This window comes from Lithobates pipiens, unplaced genomic scaffold, assembly GCF_037356315.1.
Source record: "Lithobates pipiens isolate NorthernLeopardFrog02 unplaced genomic scaffold, aLitPip1_a1.2 Scaffold_25, whole genome shotgun sequence".
NCBI classification, from domain to species: Eukaryota; Metazoa; Chordata; class Amphibia; order Anura; family Ranidae; genus Lithobates; species Lithobates pipiens.
This window is the reverse complement of record NW_027507787.1, coordinates 92,286,253-92,310,689: the sequence shown is the minus strand read 5'-3', so window position 1 is coordinate 92,310,689 and position 24,437 is coordinate 92,286,253. Positions and strand designations below refer to the sequence as shown.

The following is a 24,437-nucleotide window of genomic DNA, read 5'->3' as shown; positions in this document are numbered from 1 at the left end:
AGTATGAGAATCTGTACACTTTGCATTTGTCATAGTCCCACACTTATGAACACCTGTGTTGGTATGACATAAGATTTATAATATCTTATAATATCTGGCAATATACTTCACTTCCTGTAGACCCTAATCCAGATACTTATAGGTACCTATTTGTCTACTTTAACCTTCTATTTTTGATCTCTGGTGGCCTAATATATAATGTATTATTATATATCAGTATAGATTCATCAGTCTGCATCCAATATTAGCTTAATTACAAATTTTGGCTGCAGTACTTTTATCCATCCACAAGATGGCGCAGTATCAAAAATTCACTGTTACAGGGGCACTTTTGTGATTGGTTATTTGACCCTATATTAAGTGAAGATTGCCCCTCTGTCCCTTGTCCAGTTGAAGTGCCATTTGAGGGCACGAAACGTGTTGACCTAGCGTGGTCTAACGCTGCTGTCCTCCCCTCCTGTGCTCCCCACGCATGATCCCCCATCTTTACGAATGTTTTGGGCATTTGCATAGAGACTTTCTGTTCAGTCCTCACTAGACTGGTGCATTTCCTACTCAGAGCTCCCTCTACTGGATACTAATGGAGACTCGCTTCCTCTGAGTTCACCTGTGACCTGGATAGACTCAGGATGTGTGATCTATGAGACCCATGTTGCATAACGTTTGTGTGACTGGCAACTGCTCCGTTCCACTCGGAATCCGCTCATTTGTCTCTGGATGGTGTCTGAGCTGATTGCGGTATTGTTCTGCAGGACCTCCATTGAAGTCATACCAGTGAGCGTTGTATATTCGACCAGTGGCACACACTGGGTCTCTGTTATCCTATATGACTGCACCACCAGATGATGGACGATACTTGCACTTTCAGGTAAATTTGTTACAGCTATGGACATATACCTGATCATTTGGATCCCTGACTTTATATATGATATGCCATAATCTGTGGAACTTATTCCTGACCGCACGTTCATTGAGCCTGATACAGCTTACAAAAAGGACATTTTGGATAGAACTGTGTGTATTCTTTGCCTGGCCCATATTCATCTGCTATCAGCTTCAGCTGGTTCCATAGGGAAGACAGGAGGGAACATAGGAGGGGATGACCCCACAGCTTTAATAGCAGTGTTTAGCATTGTTTTTATTCCACGTCATGTTTTTTTGTTTTTCTGTTTTGATCCTTTTTTACACATTTTTCTACAGCCATTTATTTCACCTGTGTATATCTGGTATTGTCATAGAAAGGACCCCACAGGTTTTGATGGGCAATTCACCTGTGGAGTCTCTTTTTACTGTTTAAGATGTTTGTGTGAATGTTCTAATAAAGTTGAAAATTTTTTCATTTTATTATATTCTTGAGCTTTCTTGTCCCGATGTGAGCATTCATGAGTCCGCTATGGTCTCACATACTCCCTCATTGTTTAAGTAAAACAGGGGGGCCTGGAGGGCCGGTGACTGCCAGGTGTTTTTTCACCTTAATGCATAGGATGCATTAAGGTGAAAAAACATGAGGGTTTACAACCCCTTTAAGATTAAAAAACCTTCTGACTTTAGAACCACTTTAACATTTCTTGCTAAGGGCCTGCGCTCTGCATGAATATTTGTGTTAGGTTATAGCGCTTCAGGACTAAGAATACCTAAAACCTAATATTTCACATCTGTTTCTAGGATGTAAAAATTCATCAATTTATCTGTATGATAAATCCTGCGTTGACCATAAATATTCCTGTTGTATTATGTTGCATTAAAAAAAGGACAACACTAATATTAATTAAAAAAATGTGAAAAAAAAGACAAAACATTGGAGATCTATTTATAAAAAAAAAAAAAAAAACATGCATAGCTACTTGAACCTGCATTTACATTTGTTCTGTATGAATTGGATTGAATTGAATTTTATCATTTGCAGTGGTAAAATACAACATTCTGGCCACTAGAATTATTACTTTATTCTATGTCCCTCTAGTGGTAATATTGTGACATTTTACAGCGTGGCCTGGTCTCCCTCCTTATCTCTAAAAAGAATGGCCTATAAAAATGCTTAAAAAGTTTGCTCCTTTGTCACAGGAAGAATACAATGTAATTCTACAATGGAGTCTGCCTGTTTTCCCCTTCTGGAATTGCCTTCTATCAACCACCTCCAACCACTGTTTGTCTTTCTATTAAAAAGGATGATGTGATTTCCTTCTATTAAAAAGGATGATATTTTGTGCAGTAAATCTCTCAATTTTTTTATTTTATTTTCTCAGACAAACATATTTCTGGATGAAATCTGCACACCCTCTCCCAAGGTATAAGCAACCAATACCAAATAGGCATAAAGGCTGTGGTGCAATTCTTTAAATTGTGTCTGTCCAAAAATTTAAAAGTCTGTAAAAGCTGTCTTAAGTCTAAAAGGATAAAAAAAATTATTTTCAGATGCAATCTGCCTGATCTCATCTTCAGAAATCATGGTTTATCCAAAAAGGTTTAACGTGTGTGCTTGAGTTTTTAGTTTCAGAAGTAATATGCTTGCTCTTTCTCTCAAAACTAGCTCAGCCTAAAAGAAAACACAATCTTTTGTTGCAAGATGCAATCTGAAATAGGAGCCTGTCCAAACAGGCTTGAAATCTGTGCTGCAAATGTATAATTTTTAGACATGTGTGATTAGTTTCATTACAATTCGTTTTTAGGGTGAAAATTATAGTATACCAATCTCCGAATGGACATAGTAACAAATGTCCACAAACTTGAAAAAAAGTTATAAGGACATTAACAAATGCATTTGTTTAATTTGGATAATGTCACATGATACAGTAGTAGTTCGAGTCAATGGGGAAATGAATTACATTTTTGAATTTGTTTGATAATTTGTATAACATATGGATCAGAATTTCGTTCTATCCTTCTATTAACTATTGGTAATTTGGATGCACATTACGCCAATTGATATTGTCCAATCAGCTTATGCCGTTTCTGGTAGACTAGCATCTGAAGATATTGAGTCCTTTTGTTTAGTATCTGCCCAAGTCGACAATATATCTAATATATAATAATCTTCTGGAAAAACGTAAAAAAAAATTTAATACACCCGAAACTAATGCTGAAGATGCAGAACAAATTCCGAAAGGAACCTGTTTAACATGATGCATATGAAAAAAATGTATTCTTCAATGAATGAATGCATCTGAAACTAAACAAAAATTGCTGGCGTGCACATGTCTAGTGACTTTTTTCTTTTCTCTTTCCAATTTCAAACAAGATGCTCACATCTTTTTCAGTTGCAGATGCAATACGGCTGGTAGTATGCATTGCATACTAGCACATTATGACAGACTTACCTGAAAACGAAGCACTCCAGCAGCACGCTGTCACCACTAAAGGCGCTGTCATCTTCACCCGGTCTTCTTTCCGGGTTCACAGGCTTTAGTGATATGAATGGTCGAGCGGTGATATCACTCCCGCGCATGCATGCAGGAGTCGCTGTTTACAGCATGGCTCTGAAGGAACGTCACAGGTGCCCCGTTCCTTCAGAGATCATGCGCTGGTGATGTCACTGGCTGCATCTAAAGTAAATATCTCCCAAACGGTGCACGTTTAGAAGATATTTACTGTACCTATAAGTAAGCCTTATTATAGGCTTACCTATAGATAAACATCATACATGAGAGTTTACTCCCACTTTGAAAGGTGTGCTGTATATGTGTAAAATAGTTACATAGTTACATAGAACTGGACAGCATACCCCAGGTGCGGCCAGACCAGAGTATTGTAGAGTGGGAAAATTATTGTTTTATCTCTGGAGTTAATCCTCTTTTTAATGCATGCCAATATTCTGTTTGCTGTGCGTGCAGCAGCTTGGCATTGCATGACATTGCTGAGCCTCTCATCTAAGATGACTCACAGGTCCTTTTCAATCCTAGATTCTCCCAGAGGATCTCCCCTTAGTGAGTAGATTGCATTCATATTTTTGCCACCCAAATGCATTATTTTAAATTTTTCTACATTAAACCTCATTTGCAATGTAGATGTCCACCCCATTAATCTGTTCAGATCTTCTTGCAAAGTTTCCACATCCTGCAGAGAAGTTATTGTCCTGCTTAGCTTAGTATAGTCCGCAAATACAGATATTGAACTGTTTACCCCATCCTCCAGGTAATTTATGAATAAATTAAATAGGATTGGTGCCCCGGACAGAACCCTGGAGGACCCCAGTTTCAACCACAGACCATTCTGAGTACTCCCCATTTATCTCTACCCACTGAATGTGTCCCTGTAGCCAGTTTTCAGTCCATGTACTCACTCTATGGTCCATGCCAACGGACCTTACTGTGTACAGTAAAGATTTATGGGGGACTGTATCAAGTTTTTTTGAAAAATCCAGATTCACCATGTCTACGGGCCTTCCTTTATCTAGCTGGCAACTCACCACCTCATAGAAGGTTAATAGATTGGTTTGGCAAGAACGATTCTTCATGAATCCATGCTCAATACTGCTAATGTTACCGTTCACTTTACTTAAATCTTGTATATAGTCCCTTATCATCCCCTTCAAGAGCTTGTATACTATTGGTGTTAGGCTAACTGGTCTGTAATACCCAGGGATGTATCTTGGCCCTTTTTAGTGGGACTGCTTCAGCTGTCCCACTATTGTTATTAGTTTTTTTTATTTATTAGTGGGAATGATTTAGCACTTAGCAGTCCCACTATTGTTGTTTGTTTTTTTTTATTTATTAATCATCATCTTTTTAATTGTATTATTATTCAGTATGTTTTTTGGCTCTGCGTAACTTCTGCATACTTTCAGCTATTAACCACTAGAGATCCGCGCTATAGCCGAATGACGGCTACATCGCGGACCTGCTTTGCTGGAGGGACGCGCGGCGCACTCTGTGATCATCGAGTCTATGAGACTTGCTGGATCACAGATCAAGCTTATAGAGAAAAAAAAAGCCGATCACCAGACATCAGTCCGGATAACAGCGAGCTGGCACCAGCTCATCAGTGCCCACCTGCCCCCTGCCAGTGCCACCTAAGAATAGGCAACAGTGCCACCCATCAGTGCCCATAGTGCCACCCATCAGTGCCCACAGTGCCATCTATCAGTGCCCACAATCTGCCTCAACAACAGTGCTGCACCTCAGTGCCACATATCAGTGCCACCTATCAGAGCCACCCATCAGTGCCCATCTGTGCCCCCATCAGTGCCACCTTAGCTGTGCCCATCAGTATGGCCTTATCTGTCCCGATCAGTGCCACCTTATCTGTGCCTATCAGTGCCATCTTAACTTGCCTACCAGTGCAGCCTATCAGTGCCCACCAGTGTCGCTTCATCAGCGCATATCAATGAAGGAGAAAAATTACCTGTTTGCAAAATTTTATAACAAACTATTAAACATGATATATATATATATATATATATATATATATATATATATATATATATATATATATATATAAATTATTATTTTTTTGCATCTTTTTTTGTTTAGCAAAAAATAAAACTCCCAGCTGTAATTAAATACCACCAAAGGAAGGCTCTATTTTTGGGAAAAAACAATAAAAATCTAATTTGGGTACAGTGTTGTATGTGCGGGCAATTGTCATTCAAAGTGCTTCAGCGCTGAAAGCTGAAAATTGGTCTGGGCAGGAGGGGGGTTTGCCCAGTAAGCAGGTGGTTAAAGCCATTCAACTTTTAAAATGTTATGCCCTTTCAGCTGATGATGGGACTTCTTCAACTTTTTTTCTACTATTTATACTTTTCAAAATATTAAGCTTTTTAACCCTTTTTTTTAACATTGAAGTGAATGAGAGCATGGTTCAAATTCTTAAAATCTTCTTCCGCTACCAAAAGTTTCAGTTCCTTTCTACCTTCACCTACAGACGCCAAACAAACTTTCAAATGTTCACAAAATATTCAGCTATCTGGCTATATATTTTCAGTTTGATATCTTTTACAGTTTTTGTGAAAAAGCTGTTTAAGTTTAGTGATCATTTCAGGAAATTAAATTTTAAAGGCTTTTGTTGTCATGGTTACCAAAGCTTCTAATACACAATGATGGGCGGTGGGGAGGGCACAGACACACCATGTACTGATTAATAGAGGAATATGATGGGGCAAGTTTGATGGGGCAATTCTGATGGGTCAGTTTTGATGGTGGCAATATGATGGGGCAGTTTTCATGGGGGCAATTTTGATGGGGGCAATACTGATGGGGCAGTTTTGATGGTGACAATATGATGGGGCAGTTTTGATGAGGCAGTTGTGATGGTGGCAATATGATGGGGAAGTTTTGATGGTGGCAATATGATGGGGCAGTTTTGATGGGGCAATTTTGATGGGGCAGTTTTTAACGTGGCAATATGATGGGGCAGTTTTGATGGTTACAATATGATGGGGCAGTTTTGATGAGGCAGTTGTGATGGTGGCAATATGATGGGGCAGTTTTGATGGTGGCAATATGATAGGGCAGTTTTGATGGTGGCAATATGATGGGGCAGTTTTGAAGGGACAATTCTGATGGGGCAGTTTTTATGGTGGCAATATGATGGGGCAGTTTTCATGGGGGCAATTTTGATGGGGCAATACTGATGGGGCAGTTTTGATGGTGACAATATGATGGGGCAGTTTTGATGAGGCAGTTGTGATGGTGGCAATATGATGGGGCAGTTCTAATGGGACAGTTTTGATGGTGGCAATATGATGGGGCAGTTTTGATGGGGAAGTTTTGATGGGGCAATTTTGATGGGGCAATTTTGATGGTGCAGTTTTTAACGTGGCAATATAATGGGGCAGTTTTGATGGTGGCAATATGATGGGGCAGTTTTTAACGTGGCAATATAATGGGAGCAGTTTGATGGTGGCTATATGATGGGGCAGTTTTAAAGGTGGCAATATGATGGGGCAATTTTGATGGGGCAATACGATGGGGCAGGTTTGATGGGGGCAGTTTGATGGGGCCGTTTTGATTGGGGCCATTTTGATGGTGGCAATATGATGGGCAGTTTTGATGGGGCAATATGATGGGGCAGTTTTGATGGGGGCAGTTTAGATGGTGGCAATATGATGGGGCAATCTTAATGGGGGCCGTTTTGATGGTGGCAATATGATGGGGCGGTTTTGATGGGAGCAGTTTTGATGGGGCCGTTTTGATGGTGGCAATATGATGGGGCAGTTTTGACCGTGGCAATATGATGGGGCAGTTTTGATGGGGCTGTTTGATAGGGGCCGTTATGACTGTGGCAATATGATGGGAAAATTTTGATTTATAAAATTCTTCACACTTCCCAGCAAAACGCACACAGCCAAATTCTTTTTTTAAATCGCTGCCATGCCCACATTTTTAGGTTTATCAACATAAATTTAAACGTTTACAAAGGCCCTGTGTCTCTAACGGTGAAGTCGCTATTTCCATAGCATGCACTGTTGTGGATTTATTAATGTTTTTTACAGTGTGTTCAGGGGACAGGCAGCTAGCAGATAGGGGAAATGCATTTTCTAGTTGTGAATGAGATTTAACCCTTTCATTACCAAACTATATTGTTTGTTTGTTTCAACCCTTGAACCAGTTTTGATGGTGGGAATATGATGGGGCAGTTTTCATGGGGGCAATTTTGATGGGGCAATACTGATGGGGCAGTTTTGATGGTGACAATATGATGGGGCAGTTTTGATGAGGCAGTTGTAATGGTGGCAATATGATGGGGTAGTTTTGATGGGGCAATTTTGATGGGGCAGTTTTTAAGGTGGCAATATGATGGGGCAGTTTTTAAGGTGGCAATATGATGGGGCAGTTTTGATGGTGGCAATATGATAGGGCAGTTTTGATGGGGCAGTTTGATGGGGCAATATGATGGGGCAGTTTTGATGGTGGCAATATGATGGGGCAAATTTTATGGGGCAGTTTGATGGGGGAAATTTTGATGGGGCAGTTTTGATGGCGACCATTTTGATGGGGGCAGTTTTGATGGGGGGCCGTTTTGATGGTGGCAATATTGATGGGGAGGTTTTGATGGGGCAGTTTTGATGGGGCAGTTTTGATGGGGTCATTTTTGATGGGGCAGTTTTGATGGTGGTAATCTTGATGGGGCTGTTTTGATGGTGGCAATATGATGGGGCAGTTTTGATGGGAGCAGTTTGATGGTGGTAATATAATGGGGCAGTTTTGATGGTGGCAATATGATGGGGCAGTTTTGATGGGGGCAGTTTGATGGGACAGTTTTGATTGGGGCCATTTTGATGGTGGCAATATGATGGGCAGTTTTGATGAGGCAATATGATGGGGCAGTTTTGATGGGGGCCGTTTTGATGGTGGCAATATGATGGGGCGGTTTTGATGGGAGCAGATTGATGGGGCAGTTTTTATGGGGCCGTTTGGGTGGTGGCAATGTGATGGGGCAGTTTTGATGGTGGCAATATGATGGGGCAGTTTTGATGGGGCTGTTTGATAGTGTCATGGTCGTCCCCAGAATCCAGTGGCATATGGAAGGCCTGCTCACGGAATCCCCACGTTGAGAACTAACCAGTATCCATGGGCGCGCGTTGGCGCGAACGGACGCACACGGGTGCGTGTTGGTACGAACGGGCGCACGTGGGTGCACGATATTGCGAACGAGCGCACGCGGGTGCGCGATGGAACGAAGGGGCGCACGCGGGTGTGCAATGGTACGAATGGGCGCACGCGGTCACGAACGGGTGCGCGGTTTCACGCGGGCGCGCACAGACACGCCGTGCAACCGTTCTTGGCACCCAAAGGGCTACTTAAGGAACCTGTTACTGTGCCTCTGTGCTGTCCAGTCTACAGCGTGTCCGGTTATTCTGCCTTCTGCTACCTGATTGTCCCTGATTCTTGTTACCCGGCTTGTTCCCAAAGACGTCTGCTTGCTGCCAGCCTCTGACCTCCGGCCTGTCTGACCACGCTTCTGTCTCTTCCTGTGTACCGCTGCTGCCCGCCTGTTACCGACCCGGCTTGTACTTTGACTTTGCTTCTGCCACCTGCTGTTCCAGCCAGACTGCCTGTGCCTGCTGTAGTCTGCTGTCTGCTACCAGCTGTTCCAGCCTGACCGCCTGTGCCTGCTGTTGTCTGCTGTCCGCTACCAGCCGTTCCAGCCTGACCACCTGTGCCTGCTGTTGTCTGCTGTCTGCTACCAGCTGTTCCAGCCTGACCGCCTGTGCCTGCCGTTGTCTGCTGTCTGCTACCTGCCCTTCCAGCCTGACCGCCTGTGCCTGCTGCTGTCTGACCAGTCTACCGAGTGTCTACATTTTCAGCCCTTCTGTGGTTCCTCCACTACTCAAGGTCCGGACCTGTGCTTCACCAGCTCGGCACTTGTGCCCTCTGAACTCTAGAACTCCTGTTCCCACCTCCAGGGATTCTCGAGCCAGAGGCTTACTAGAGGCCGCTTCCTGCATTCTGGGCTCCTACGTGACAGTACTGGACAGCCATGTCCGAGCCCACGCAGGGAGCCTCTCCAATGGACGAGCTCTGCCGCCATCTTGCTGGACTTACCCAAGCGGTGAAGAACCTACAGGAAGGCTATAGCCAGTTGGAGGAACGTGTCTAGGCCCTGTCTGCATCCACACCAGCTGTTTCCAGGACTTCTGCTGCACCTTCGGTGGTGATGTTGCTGCCAGAGCCCAGGGTACCCACACCTGAAAGATTCTCAGGCCACCGGGGAAGATTCAGGGCATTCCGCAACTCCTGCGAACTTTTCTTCGCCTTACAACCAAGGACCTTTTCCCTCAAATCTACCAAAGTGGGATTTGTCATTTCCCTGCTGACAGACGAACCCCAGACCTGGTCTCATTGTCTTCTGGAGAAGAAGGATCCTTCTCTTGATACCCTGAACGCCTTCTTTTAGGCCATGTCCCGGCTATATGAGGATCCACAATTAACTGCTACCGCAGAGGCAGCTTTGCATACGCTGAAGCAAGGCCGCAGACCCGTGGAAGACTACGTGTCGGAGTTTAGACACTAACTGGAATAACGCGGCTCTTCGTTATCAATTCTGTATGGGTCTTTCGGAACCCCTAAAAGACGAACTAGCCGGAGTGGGCACTCCTGAGACTTTGGAAGCCCTTGTGGATCTGTCAATCCAAATAGACAGACGCTTAAGAGAGCGTCGTTTGGAACGTTCCACAGCAACCTCTCGTCCAGTGTGGATGTTACCTCGGGTACCTAACTCCCCCCATCCGGCCTCTTGTAATTCCACCGCAGCAATCTAGGACCCTCCTGAGCCCATGCAGCTGGGTTTACTTAGACCTTCACTGACACCTGAAGAACGTCAGCGCCGTCGGGCAGGAAACCTTTGTCTGTATTGTGGAGAACCGGGACACTTCGTGCGCACTTGCCCTGCAAAGCTTCGTAAGTGCTTTTCCATGTCTCCTGCCCTTACTCCTGACTTGCCGAATAGTATCTCCCATCTGACTGTACCCATTCTTTTGCAGCTCCCAGGAGGGAATATCCGAACCAGCGCAATTATTGATTCGGGGGCTTGCAGTGGCTTCATAGACTTGTCCTTTGCCTCAAAATATAACATTCCCCTTCGGTCTAGGGCAAAGGGACTTTCCGTGCATCTGGCCGATGGTTCAACCCTCAAATCTGGTCCAGTAACTCAAGAGACTTTACCTTTGTTTGCCACCATTGCCGGGACTCACCAGGAGTTATTGTGTTTGGACGTCATCAAGTCCCCTTTATTTCCTATCATATTAGGCATGCCCTGGCTGAGAGCCCATAATCCCCAAATTGACTGGACTTCTGGGAAGATGGAATATCTCTCACCCTACTGCCTCCAACATTGTTTGTCGGGAATCGGTGAAGCCCCCTCATCTTTGCTCTGCCTGGAAATAGACGCAGAAACTCGTCAAGCCGTGCCCCAAGTTTACCACAGCTTCCTGGACGTTTTTAGCAAAAAGGGGCGCTGAGACTCTACCTCCTCACAGGCCATACGATTGCCTGATAGAACTGCTTCCGGGTGCAGAGATTCCTTTTGGAAGAATTTTCCCACTATCGGAAACGGAATTGGGAGCCCTGAAGACTTATCTGGACGACAACTTAAGGAAGAGATTTATCCGTCCCTCTACCTCCCTGGCAGGCGTGGGAATCTTCTTCGTAGAGAAGAAGGACCAATCCTTACGTCCCTGTGTTGATTATCGGGCACTCAACAAAATCACCATCAAAAACCGTTATCCTTTGCCGCTTGTGCCCGAACTGTTTCAAAGACTGGGGTCAGCAGCAGTATCTTCCAAGCTGGATCTTCGGGGTGCCTATAATCTTGTTCGCATTCGGAGTGGAGACGAGTGGAAGACCGCTTTCTGCACTCGCTTCGGGCATTTTGAATATTTGGTCATGCCTTTCGGTCTGTGCAATGCCCCTGCCACATTTCAGTATTTAGTGAACGACATTTTTAAAGACTATCTGTATCTATTTGTTATCATCTATTTAGATGACATCCTGATCTTCTCCTCCTCCCTGGCCGAACATCGGGAACACGTCAGGAACGTTCTATCACGACTCCGCCTTCATGGATTATACGCCAAGCCGGAAAAATGCATCTTCGAGCAACGAAGTATTCAGTTCCTTGGCCTGATCATTTCGGTAGAAGGCATTGAAATGGACCCCCAGAAGGTTTCTCCCATCTGGGATTGGCCTGCTCCTACGGACAAGAAAGGGGTCCAACGGTTTGTAGGTTTCGCAAACTTCTATAGAAAGTTTATTAGGGGATTTTCCACCATCATTTCTCCCATCACAGGACTAACCAAACAGGGCCTGAAATTCCAGTGGACTCCCGAAGCTCAAGCGGCCTTTACTACTCTGAAGGACTTGTTCATTTCGGCTTCTATCCTAAAACATCCCGATCCAACTTTGCCATACATCCTGGAGGTCGATGCCTCCGAGATAGCGGTTGGGGCAGTACTCTCTCAGAGACAAGGACCAAGATCTCTGCTGCACCCAGTCGCGTTCTTTTCTCGCAAACTATCTGAGGCAGAAAGTAATTATGATGTTGGAGATCGGGAACTATTGGCAATCAAGGCGGCTCTCGAAGAATGGCGCTATCTGCTGGAAGGAGCAGCCCATCCGATCCTTATTTACACTGACCATAAGAATCTGGAGTACCTGAAGTCTGCCAAGAGACTGAGACCACGTCAGGCCAGATGGGCACTCTTTTTCTCCAGATTCTCTTTTCATATAACTTACCGCCCGGGGTCAAAGAATACCAAGCCTGACGCTTTGTCTCGCATGTACAGTGAACCTGAAACCTCCTTGCATCCGGGAATTTTCTTCTGCTTCAAGGGGATTTGCTGTCCCAGATCAAGCAAGCATCCGCTAGTACTGTTCTTCCACCTGACATCACTCTTCTGGCCAAGGATGAACTCTTCTGGTACAAGGACAAGATTTTCGTTCCTCAGGAAGTGCGAGTTCCGGTTCTCAGCTCTTGTCATGACCACTTGCTGGCTGGCCATTTTGGGGTTCATAAGACCTCCGAGCTGCTTCAACAAACATTCTGGTGGCCACAGTTAAAGAAGGACTGTAAGAAATATGTGGGGGCATGTGTTACCTGCATCCGGAACAAGGGCAGTAAGTCCAGGGCTTGGGGTCTGTTAAAACCACTACCCGTCCCAGAAAGACCCTGTCGGATGATCTCCATGGACTTCATTGTCGAGCTACCACCTTCGGAAGGTTGTTCCACGATCTTTGTGGTAGTGGATAGATTATCCAAAATGGCCCACTTTTTACCAATGAAGGGCACTCCCTCCGCCGCAGAAACAGCCAAGATGTTCATTAAGGAAATCGTGAGACTCCATGGCATTCCTGCGAATATCACGTCGGATCGGGGAGTACAGTTCACGTCAAAGTTCTGGAGGGCACTTTGTGGGGTCCTGAAGATTGATCTCTGTTTCTCCTCTGCTTATCACCCTCAAACCAATGGGCAAACTGAAAGAACAAACCAGATGTTGGAACAGTACTTGCGCTGTTTCTGTTCGTTCTCCCAGGATGATTGGGCTCCTCTTTTACCTCTTGCCGAGTTCGCGTATAATAACTCTGTCCACTCAGCCATGAAACAATCCCCGTTTTTCGCAAACTACGGTTTCCACCCTCTGTTCTTGTCCAACGATCTTCCAGAATGTCCGGTACCAGCCGTTCAGGAAAACCTCGACTTTTTCAGATCCAACAGGCTTCTGCAGGAGACCATGATGAAGACTCAGAACTATAATAAAGAGGTGTTCGACAAGAGGAGAAGGGGGGAACTTAATCTCAAGGTCGGGGATCAGGTTTGGTTATCCACTCTGAACTTGAAAATGGCCTGCCCATCCAAGAAGTTGGGTCCAAGATTTATGGGTCCCTTTCCAGTTGTAAGGAAGGTGAGTGACGTGGCATATGAACTGAAGTTGCCAGAATCGTTTCGGATCCATCCTGTCTTTCACGTGGCCTTACTCAAGCCAGCTGTTCCAGATCCCTTTGACAGCCGGAAGGTTGCTCCCCCTGAACCCGTGATCGTCGACGGTGAAGTCGAATACGAGGTAGAATCCATCCTGGACTGCAGGCGAAGACGCAATCAAATCCAATTTTTGGTAAAATGGAAGGGGTACGGGCCTGAAGAAAATTCCTGGGAGCCTGAGTCCAATATCCATGCCAGGAGATTGATACTTGCCTTTGAGAGGTCTCATCCGGGTAAGATGGCACAATTGGGCATCAGGGGGCTGCCCCTTGGGGGGGGGGGGGCAATGTCATGGTCGTCCCCAGAATCCAGTGGCATATGGAAGGCCTGCTCACAGAATCCCCACGTTGAGAACTAACCAGTATCCATGGGCGCGCGTTGGCGCAAATGGAAGCACGCGGGTGCGTGTTGGTACGAACGGGCACACGCGGGTGCGCGATGTTGCGAACAAGCACACGCGGGTGCGTGATGGAACGAACGGGTGCATGCGGGTGCGCGATGGTACGAACGGGCGCACGCGGGTGCGCAGGGTCACGAACGGGTGCACGGTTTCACACAGGCGCGCGCAGATACGCCATGCGACCGTTCTTGGCGCCCAAAGGGCTACTTAAGGAACCTGTTACTGTGCCTCTGTGCTGTCCAGTCTACAGCGTGTCCAGTTATTCTGCCTTCTGCTACCTGATTGTCCCTGATTCTTGTTACCTGGCTTGTTCCCGACGATGTCTGCTTGCTGCCAGCCTCTGACCTCCGGCCTGTCTGACCACGCTTCTGTCTCTTCCTGTGTACCGTTGCTGCCCGCCTGTTACCGACCCGGCTTGTACTTTGACCTTGCTTCTGCCACCTGCTGTTCCAGCCAGACTGCCTGTGCCTGCTGTCGTCTGCTGTCTGCTACCAGCTGTTCCAGCCTGACCGCCTGTGCCTGCTGTTGTCTGCTGTTCACTACCAGCCGTTCCAGCCTGACCACCTGTGCCTGCTGTTGTCTGCTACCAGCTGTTCCAGCCTGACCGCCTGTGCCTGCCATTGTCTGACCAGTCTACCGGGTGTCTCCATTTCCAGCTCTTCTGTGGTTCCTCCACTACTCAAGGTCCGGACCTGTCCTTCACCAGCTCGGCACTTGTGCCCTCTGAACTCTAGAACTCCTGTTCCCCCCCTCCAGGGATTCTCGAGCCAGAGGCTTACGAGAGGCCGCTTCATGCATTCTGGGCTCCTATACCAGGTACGTGACAGATAGGGGCAGTTATGACTGTGGCAATATGATGGGGAAATTTTGATGGGGGCAGTTTGATAGGGGCAATTTTGATGATGCAGTTTTGATGGGGCCGTTTTGATGGTGGCAATAGGATGGGGCAGTTTTGACTGTGGCAATATGATGGGGCAGTTTTGATGAGGCTGTTTGATAGGGGCCGTTATGACTGTGGCAATATGATGGGAAAATTTTGCTTTATAAAATTCTTCACATTTCCCAGCAAAACGCACAGCCAACTTCTTTTTTTTAAATCGCTGCCATGTCCACATTTTTAGGTTTATCAACATAAATTTTATACTGAAATGTTTACAAAGGCCGTGTGTCTCTAACGGTGAAGTCGCTATTTCCATAGCATGCACTATTATGGATTTATTAATGTTTTTTACAGCCTGTTAAGGGGACAGGCAGCTAGCAGATAGGGGAAATGCATTTTCTAGTTGTGAATGAGATTTAACCCTTTCATTACCAAACTATATTGTTTGTTTGTTTCAACCCTTGAACCAGTTTTGATGGTGGCAATATGATGGGGCAGTTTTCATGGGAGCAATACTGATGGGGCAGTTTTGATGGTGACAATATGATGGGGCAGTTTTGATGAGGCAGTTGTGATGGTGGCAATATGATGGGGCAGTTCTGATGGGGCAGTTTTGATGGTGGCAATATGATGGGGTAGTTTTGATGGGGCAATTTTGATGGGGCAATTTTGATGGAGCAATTTTGATGGAGCAATTTTGATGGGGCAGTTTTTAAGGTGGCAATATGATGGGGCAGTTTTGATGGTGGCAATATGATAGGGCAGTTTTGATGGGGGCAATATGATGGGGCGGTTTTGATGGGAGCAGTTTGATGGGGCAGTTTTTATGGGGGCCGTTTTGATGGTGGCAATATGATGGGGCAGTTTTGACGGTGGCAATATGATAAGGGAGTTTTGATGGGGCTGTTTGATAGGGGCAGTTATGACTGTGGCAATATGATGGGGAAATTTTGATGAGGCAGTTTTGATGGGGCCGTTTTGATGGGGCGATATGATGGGGCAGTTTTGATGGTCACAATATGATGGGGCAGTTTTGATGGGGCAAATTTGATGGGGGCTGGTTTGATGGGGCAATATGATGGGGAAGTTCTGATTTATAAAATTCTTCACATTTCACAGCGAAACGCACAGCCAACTTCTTTTTTTTTAAATCGCTGCCATGCCCACATTTTTAGGTTTATCAACATAAATTTTATACCGAAACGTTCACAAAGGCCTTGTGTCTCTAACAGTGAAGTCGCTGTTTCCATAGCATGCACTGTTGTGGATTTATTAATGTTTTTTACAGTGCGTTTAGGGGACAGGCAGCTAGCAGATAGGAAGATGCTATTCAGCATTCCCACGCATTTTCTCCAGGAAAATGCATTTTCTACTTGTGAATGAGATTTAACCCTTTCACTACCAAACTATATTGTTTGTTTGTTTCAACCCTTTATCCACTTCCCACCTGCCGGCTGTCATGACATCCTTGACTTTGACCCGGGATATCTGAATGAAGGGTGGAGCTACAAGCATCATTCAGACATCACCTTTTTCAGCTGGCGATTCCCTTTACCATAAAAATGATCATAGCTGCTGATCAGCCGCCTGATCGTTCTTACAGGTGGTGAGAGGGGATGTCCCCCTTCCTCCCGCTGCCCTGCATTGCTTCTACCGACTCACCCCTGCCATCAGTGAGTCGGGGAATGGATCCGCCGGCCCCAGATGTTTACCATAGTGATTTCTGGTGGACCAGATGGTCCCCGGATTCTGTATGATCGTTCAGAGGCCAGGAGCGATGGTATGATGTCACGTCCGGCCTCTGCATTCAAACAAATGGCGCCAACTCAGCTGGGAAGCTGAGATCTTTTTTTTTATTTCAGGTTTCCCAGCCTAGAGGTGAGATGTGGGGTCTTATTGACCCCATATCTCACTGTAAAGAGGACCTATCCTGCTATATTCCTATTACAAGGGATGTTTACATTCCTTGTAATGGGAATAAAAGTTAAAAAAATATATACAGTGGTGTGAAAAAGTGTTTGCCCCCTTCCTCATTTCCTGTTCCTTTGCATGTTTGTCACACTTAAGTGTTTCGGAACATCAAACCAATTTAAACAATAGTCAAGGACAATACAAGTAAACACAAAATGCAATTTGTAAATGAAGGTGTTTATTATTAAAGGTGAAAAAAAATCCAAACCATCATGGCCCTGTGTGAAAAAGTGATTGCCCCCTAAACCTAATAACTGGTTGGGCCACCCTTAGCAGCAACAACTGCAACCAAGCGTTTGCGATAACGTGCAATGAGGCTTTTACCGCGTCCTGGAGGAATTTTGGCCCACTCATCTTTGCAGAATTGTCCTAATTCAGTTACATTAGAGGGTTTTCGAGCATGAACGGCCTTTTTAAGGTCATACCACAACATCTCAATAGGATTCAGGTCAGGACTTTGACTAGGCCACTCCAAAGTCTTCATTTTGTTTTTCTTCAGCCATTCGGTGGTGGACTTGCTGGTGTGTTTAGGATCATTGTCCTGCTGCAGAACCCAAGTTCGTTTCAGCTTGAGTACACGAACAGATGGTCGGACATTCTCCTTCAGGATCTCTTGGTAGACAGCAGAATTCATAGTTCCTTTTATCACGGCAAGTCTTCCAGGTCCTGAAGCAGCAAAACAGCCCCAGACCATCACACTACCACCACCATATTTTACTGTTGGTATAATGTTCTTTTTATGAAATGCAGTGTTCCTTCTACGCCAGATATACTTGGACACACACCTTCCAAAGAGTTCCACTTTTGTCTCATCGGTCCACAGAATGTTGTCCCAAAAGTCTTGGGGATCATCAAGATGTGTTGTGGAGAAATTGAGACGAGCTTTGATGTTCTTTTTGCTCAGCAGTGGTTTTCTCCTTGGAACTCTGCCATGCAGGCCATTTTTGCCCAGTTTTTCCTGATGGTGGAGGCATGAACGCTGACCTTAACTGAGGCAAGTGAGGCCTGCAGTTCCTTGGACGTTGTTGTGGGGTCTTTTGTGACCTCTTGGATGAGTCGTCGCTGCGCTCTTGGGGTAATTTTGGGCGGCCGGCCTCTCCTGGGAAGGTTCACCACTGTTCCATGTCTTCGCCATTTGTGGATAATGGCTCTCACTGTGGTTCGCTGGATTCCCAAAGCTTTGGAAATGGCTTTATAACCCTTTCCAGACTGATAGATCTCAATTACTTTCTTTCTCAATTGTTCCTGAATTTCTTTGGGTCTCGGCATGATGTGTAGCTTTTAAGGATCTTCTGGTGGACCTTACTGTGTCAAGCAGCTCCTATTTAAGTGATGATTGTGAACAGGTGTGGCAATAATCAGGCCTGGGTGTGGCTATAGAAATTGAACTCAGGTGTGGACAACCACAGTTATAGTATGTTTTAACAGGGGGGGCAATCACTTTTTCACACAGGGCCATGATGGTTTGGATTTTTTTTCACCTTTAATAATAAACACCTTCATTTACAAATTGCATTTTGTGTTTACTTGTGTTGTCCTTGACTATTGTTTAAATTGGTTTGATGTTCCGAAACACTTAAGTGTGACAAACATGCAAAGGAACAGGAAATGAGGAAGGGGGCAGACACTTTTTCACACCACTGTATATTTGATCAAGTGTCAAACAAAAACAATACAAGTAAAATGAACAAAAAGAAAACAACAAAAAAAGCACCCCTGTCCCTCTGTGCTTGCAAAAGCGAATGCATTTGTAAGTCCCGCTGACATATGAAAACCGTTTTCAAACCACACATGTGAGGTATCTCCATGAACGTTAGTGCAAGAGCAATAATTCTAGCACTAGAACTCCTCTGGTACTGAAAACAAGTAACCACTAAAAAAAATTAAAGCTTTGTCTATGCGGATTTTTCATTCATTCATCCAGCTTGGCGCCATGCCACGACCGTGCGCAAGTGTGACATTTTAGGTATCTATTTACTCAACGTAACTTCATCTTTCACATTATGCAAAACAATTTGGGCTAACTTCAGTGTTTTTCTTTTTTTAAAGCATGAAACTTTTTTTTTATTTTTTTAAAAATACATTTGAAAAATTGCTGCGCAAATACTGTGCAAGATAAAAAGTTTCAATGACTGCCATTGTATTCTTGTATTCTCTATAGTATCTGCTAAAAAAACATATATATATAATGTTTGGGGGTTCTATGTAATTTTTCTAGCAAAAAGAAAAGATGATTTTTACATGTAGGAGAGAAATATCGGAATTGGCCTGGGTGGAAAGTGGTTAACTATCAAACCAAGTACCCCACCCCCCCTACACACACAAATAATAATTTTCCATTTCTCACCCATATGTTCAATTATAAATAAAGGAAAACTTTCTTAGTGTTAGATGTAGTGGAGAGGGATTAGAACCCCTGTCGGGTTTTTATTGATGTCTACACCCTCTTTCCGCCAAAAGTGAAAGAAAATTCCAGATTTTTGGTTGTCACCAGAACAGGAAATAGAGGGGAAATCTTCCAATGGGGACACTAGTTCTGGTGACACCCGGGGATTATGTCACTTTAAGGGATTTCTCACACTTCTTTTTTGACTGTGGGAAAGGAAGTGAAGGGAAATTCCCCCAATTGGGACACAGATGGCAAATAAAACCTGACAGAGGTTATAGCCCCCTCTTACTCTATTGTAAATTTAAAAACATTTTTTGTCTTTAGTCTATTTTAGCTGGTATGTGGAGGATGGTGGGGACTCAGTCTAAAATAGGGCGCAGCATATTACACATGGGGCTATGGGGGGAGGAGTGTAGCGTTTGAAGACATGAGCAACTGCCACTGCCAGAGGAGGGGGGGGGGGGTGAGTGCTCAGATAGTAATTTTGAGGGTCACTTTAGCCCTTTCACTGTTGGACTTTTTTTTTCCATTTTTGCCCATGTGCTAAATGCTGATTTCTGCTCTCCGAGCATTCCATAGTTGGTGAAATGATGAAGGCCCCAGTTACACCTCTGACATACTGCTGGATGGCAAACACCCATTTTTTTTTTGCCCAACAGGTCCAGAGCAGCCCATTGATTTCAGTGCGCTGCCCTATGCCCGACAATCGGTTTGTTTTATTTACCATGGATTTTGCCACAAGGACCAGAGGTCTCACATTTGTGGTGACATTTACAATAAATGGCACTACAACATGAATAATGAATGAAATACTATGCCTACTGAAATAGCGTGTGAAATGTATTACAAGTTAGACGGTGGATGACCTCTAACCTCTTAACAATCTTGAAACACAAAAGGAGGTCACAAATAAATTATTTGTCTCCCACTAAGAGCTGTGATTTAAATTGTAGAATTAATGGCAATAAACATTAACATTGGAGATTTAAAGTAACATGCTTTGGAATAAGTAACCTATTGAAATTTATTTAAAAGTGGACCTATTCAGCGGATGATGTTACTCTGACCTTTGCATGAACGAGAAGTGCTCCCTTAAATCATTATGAGTGGTGGGTGTGTATGGAAAGTGGATGATGTTTAAGAGGGAGTGCTCGCACACCACCAATACATCCAGACGAAGCTAATCATGTTGTTTTGTGAAACGCGTTGACGTCACTTCCGCCCGGACGCCACACTACGGTGGTAGTCCCCAGCTGGGCTACGGTCACTGAGATTTTGCATGGTAGAATGACCGGCTGGTCTGGATAACAAGTGGACCAGAATTCTTACAGCATTTTCCACTGGTCATTTGGATTTATTATTTGGGATGCGTTCTGAAGGACTATACAACGAACAGAGAATAACACATAGATGGATATCCGGACTCGGACGCATATTGAGCAGTGATTTTTCATTATCACTTGGAAACTGTATTCTTTGCTCTGAAGTTCTAGTTCACCATATGCATATAACCATTGTGCTTATGCCACTAGGAATTACATCTTGGAGTATAATCTCACTGATTTATGTGATCCCTCCTTGTGGAATAATAATGCTGTAGTGAACACGCCAATGTTAGTGGTATTTGATACTGAGCCCCCTATCCTTTACGTTCCAGTTGGCTCGAGCCCCCGGGGAAGTTGGTGTTGACCCCACTGATCCAATTTGGACCCACTATCGTATTTTTTTGCGTACAAGTGGGTTCGGCACCAGCTTTGGTCGGCATCTGGACGATTTTGTGTTTTATGTTTAGTGTATGCATGTTACATGTGGTCCTCCCCCTGTCTGTGTTTGTCCCGACTGCAGCCATTGTCCAGTCGGTGACTTTTTACATCAATATGACCCTAACAGTGATTGGTTGATCCTGCCCATAAGAGTGTCTTTGCTATTTTTATACCGTATTTATAAAAATTTTGATTAAAGAGATATTCATAGACAAAGGTGTTTTGTGTCTCAGGGAGCCTCACTTTTTGGTCACTTTCTAAATGGCACTACAAGCGCGAGGCACATATTTTTGCATGTTCCAGGATTGCGTGGAAACGTGCATTTCTGTGCGCATTACCGGAACACACAGATGTGAACAGAGACTAACTTATATGGCGGAAATTCGTCACAGTGGCATGCAGTGTTCTTCCATATTTTCATTTTATCCCCTTTTGTTCCCTGTTCCAATTTTTCCTTTTTCCCCAAGTATGGGGCATGAGTGATTGTACATACAGAGCAGGAGATCTATGGATGGGGGAAGGATGTTCAGTAGATCAATAGAGCATATTACTGGAACCAGGGCCAAGACAAGGGGGGTCACATGACCTGGGCACGATGCTCGGGGGCAGGGCACAGGTGACAGCTGTAGGCTCCCTCTCCTAGCACCTCCCCCACAACCCTACATCCAGGGCCGGTGCTACCAATAGGTGAGCTAGGCGCCTGCCTAGAGCACACATCGGCAAGGGGCACCACCACCTGTAAACAGTGCGGTGCAACCCACACTGAGTGCAGTTTCAGTGAAAGCGGGCTGTCTGACACAACAATGTCCTGCACAGCTGCAGTACCCAATGCTTTCCAGGACGTTGTAATGTGCAGTATGTTTGGTCATTGCAATATTTTGTGATAGAACTCTCTCATTATCACTGTACCCTCTGCGTCTCCCTCCTACTACACCACCAGGTTGCAGCCCTGTGCGGAAGAAGAGAAAGGCGAGCCACTCACACATGGCCGGTACTCTGATGCCTCCACGGCTGTGCTAGCTGTTCCCAGCGGTGGTGGTCGGTGTTGGCAGAGACAGGCGGAAGGAGGACAGGGCAGAGCAGGAGGATGCTGGGCTGTACCAGGCTGTTGAGGAATGGGACAAGATGAGCCTCCCCCGCCCCTGTACAGTACATGACAGCGGGGAACCTTACTTAAATTCATTTCCAGCACCATCCTAGGGTAATCATGGATCACAATGTCATAGCAACCCGAGCATGCTGGGATCTGTAGTCCTGGGAGCTCTTCTCTTCACACTTTGTACAGCTGTAACGTATCAGCGTTGATATGCGTTCTTTTTTGTGCGTTAACATGCACTGCGTAATGTCAGATCACCAATTCCACCATATACATGAACAGGCCAAAGGGGGTGGAGCCAAGGGAGGTGGCAAAATGAAGATTTGCCTAGGGTGTCAAAAAAACTTGCACCAGCACTGACTATATCATACTCCTCCACCCAGGGCCGGTGCTAGATTATTTTGCACCCTAGGCAAGACTAGTTAAATACACCCCGAAAAAAAAGAAACTTCCGAGCATGTTCAAATACATTCAAAATTCATATATTTATTTATAAATCTTCTTTGTATAAATGTAGCAAAGTCTTTTACCTATTTTGGTCTAATGAGAACCCCCAAGGCCAAAGATAGCTGACATCCTTCAATATGTAGTGGGTTGTGAAAGGTGGTGAAAGTCATTGGGCACCAGACACTTTTTCAATGTAAAAGAGTGTTTTTTTTTTCTTTTAACAGTCCTTTTATATTTTGGAGGGAAAGAGGGTTAGGGCCAGGACACCCACAGCTAGTTGCAAACTCAATTGGCAGACTCCGAGACTTCAATAGGAGGACAGCTGTGCAGCAAAAGGCCCCAGCAAGAAGCCACATCTGCACTTGCGGAATGCTGTCTCCTATGGCAACAGTCCTTTACCAGTTCCTAACTCAAACATAACAGTTCTTTCAGCTCCACTACAACTACTTCTTGTAGTTCTTCAATACTGAGCTCCTGGTCTCTCACTAGAGACCCACTGATTCACTGACTCTGGTATCTCTCTCAAGCATTACCCCTGCTGGGGTCCCTGGCTTGTCACTCCAGATACTTCTCAAGCTTCACCCCTATTAACCAGCTTGGTCCCTGGCTTGACACACACGGCTGCTCTGCAAGCGTCTCCTGGTTGGGTCCCTGACTTCATCACCACCTGAAGTTTTCAGATTCTCTACCGTGCCCTTTCGTGAGAATATGATTCCGGTACTTGCTTCAGTTACTCACTGTGGTTCTTGGTAAAGGCGACTGGTCCCTTGGTGGAGACAGCTTCTTTTCTACCTCTGACCACTGACGGGTTCTCCTAGCCGCAATCACAACCCTGTGCTGCACTTTCACTTCTGGATAGGTCCTCATAAAGCCTAGCAGCCAGATGCCCCCGGAATAGGCCCAATCTCCGGCCTAGCAGCCCGGGGCAGATGACACACACCCACCCAGACAGCAGTCCAGGTGGCACAGAACACAGATCACCTGACCTCACCCGAATATATAGGTTTCATTGCCTTTGAATAAAAAAAAATTCTTGGGTAATGCACCAGGTGTTTGCGCCTTCCCCTTTGTTGTTTCTGTAGCTTCACATTGGACCCCTGTTCTAAGGCATGACTTAGGACCGTGATCAGCTTTTCCATAACAATCAATGACACTCTCAAGCTCTGTTATTATCGGATGTCAGTATTTGGTTGCCAAGGCCATAACCATACCTGGGAAGTATATAAATAGGGATGAGCTGGGTGTTCGAGTCAAATGCATGTTCAACTCGAACACCGGCTGTTCGCCCGTTTGGCGAAGCCAGACCTTTGTGGGCCGTTCGCGCCATATTTGCGCTCACGGCCCACAATGTACTGCGCCATCGCAGTGCATTGCTGGCTAATGATTGGCCAAGCATGCACTGGGACCCACATGCTTGGCCAATAACAGCAACGGCAGCGAGGAGAGCCATAATTGGCCACCGGCAGGATGCCTGTGGCCAGTTAAAGCTCAGGGGGTACACGCCCCACACTATATAAGGCCACCTGCGCGGCAGCCTTGTGTAGTGTGTTGCGGCATTCAGAGAGCTAGGATAGGCAGGGACAGTGTCTTCTTTTCTTGTAATTGAACTTAGCGCAGATAGGAGTTGGTGTATTGTGCCTCCTGCACAGTATACAAGTGAAGCTATCCCCAATTGCTGGTGTTGTTCTGTTTCTATACCACAGGCATCTGCAGCAATTACAGTGGGTGTATTGTGCCACCTGAACAGGATACACCTGAAGCTACCCCGAATTGCTAGTGTTGTTCTGTTTCTATACCACAGGCATCTGCAGCAGTTTACAGTGGGTGTATTGGGCCTCCTGCACAGTATACACCTGAAGCTACCCCCAATTGCTAGTGTTGTTCTGTTTCTATACCACAGGCAGCTGCAGCAGTTAGAGTTGCTGTATTGTGCCTCCTGCACAGTATACACCTGAATCTACTCCCAATTGCTGGTGTTGTTCTGTTTCTATACCACAGGCATCTGCAGCAGTTACAGTGGGTGTATTGAGCCTCCTTCACCGTATACACCTGAAGCTACCCCCATTTGCTGGTGTTGT

The 24,437-nt window shown here is 45.2% G+C and overlaps 1 long non-coding RNA gene across 1 annotated transcript in view; it reads left to right on the top strand.

Annotated features, from left to right (window-relative positions):
• Positions 1-387: 387 nt before the first annotated feature.
• LOC143929915 (uncharacterized) overlaps positions 388-24,437 on the top strand; it is a 52,819-nt gene continuing 28,769 nt past the window's right edge. Inside the window, exon 1 of the long non-coding RNA XR_013262643.1 lies at positions 388-868. This is a non-coding gene — a long non-coding RNA (uncharacterized LOC143929915). The remainder of the gene's footprint in view (positions 869-24,437) is intronic.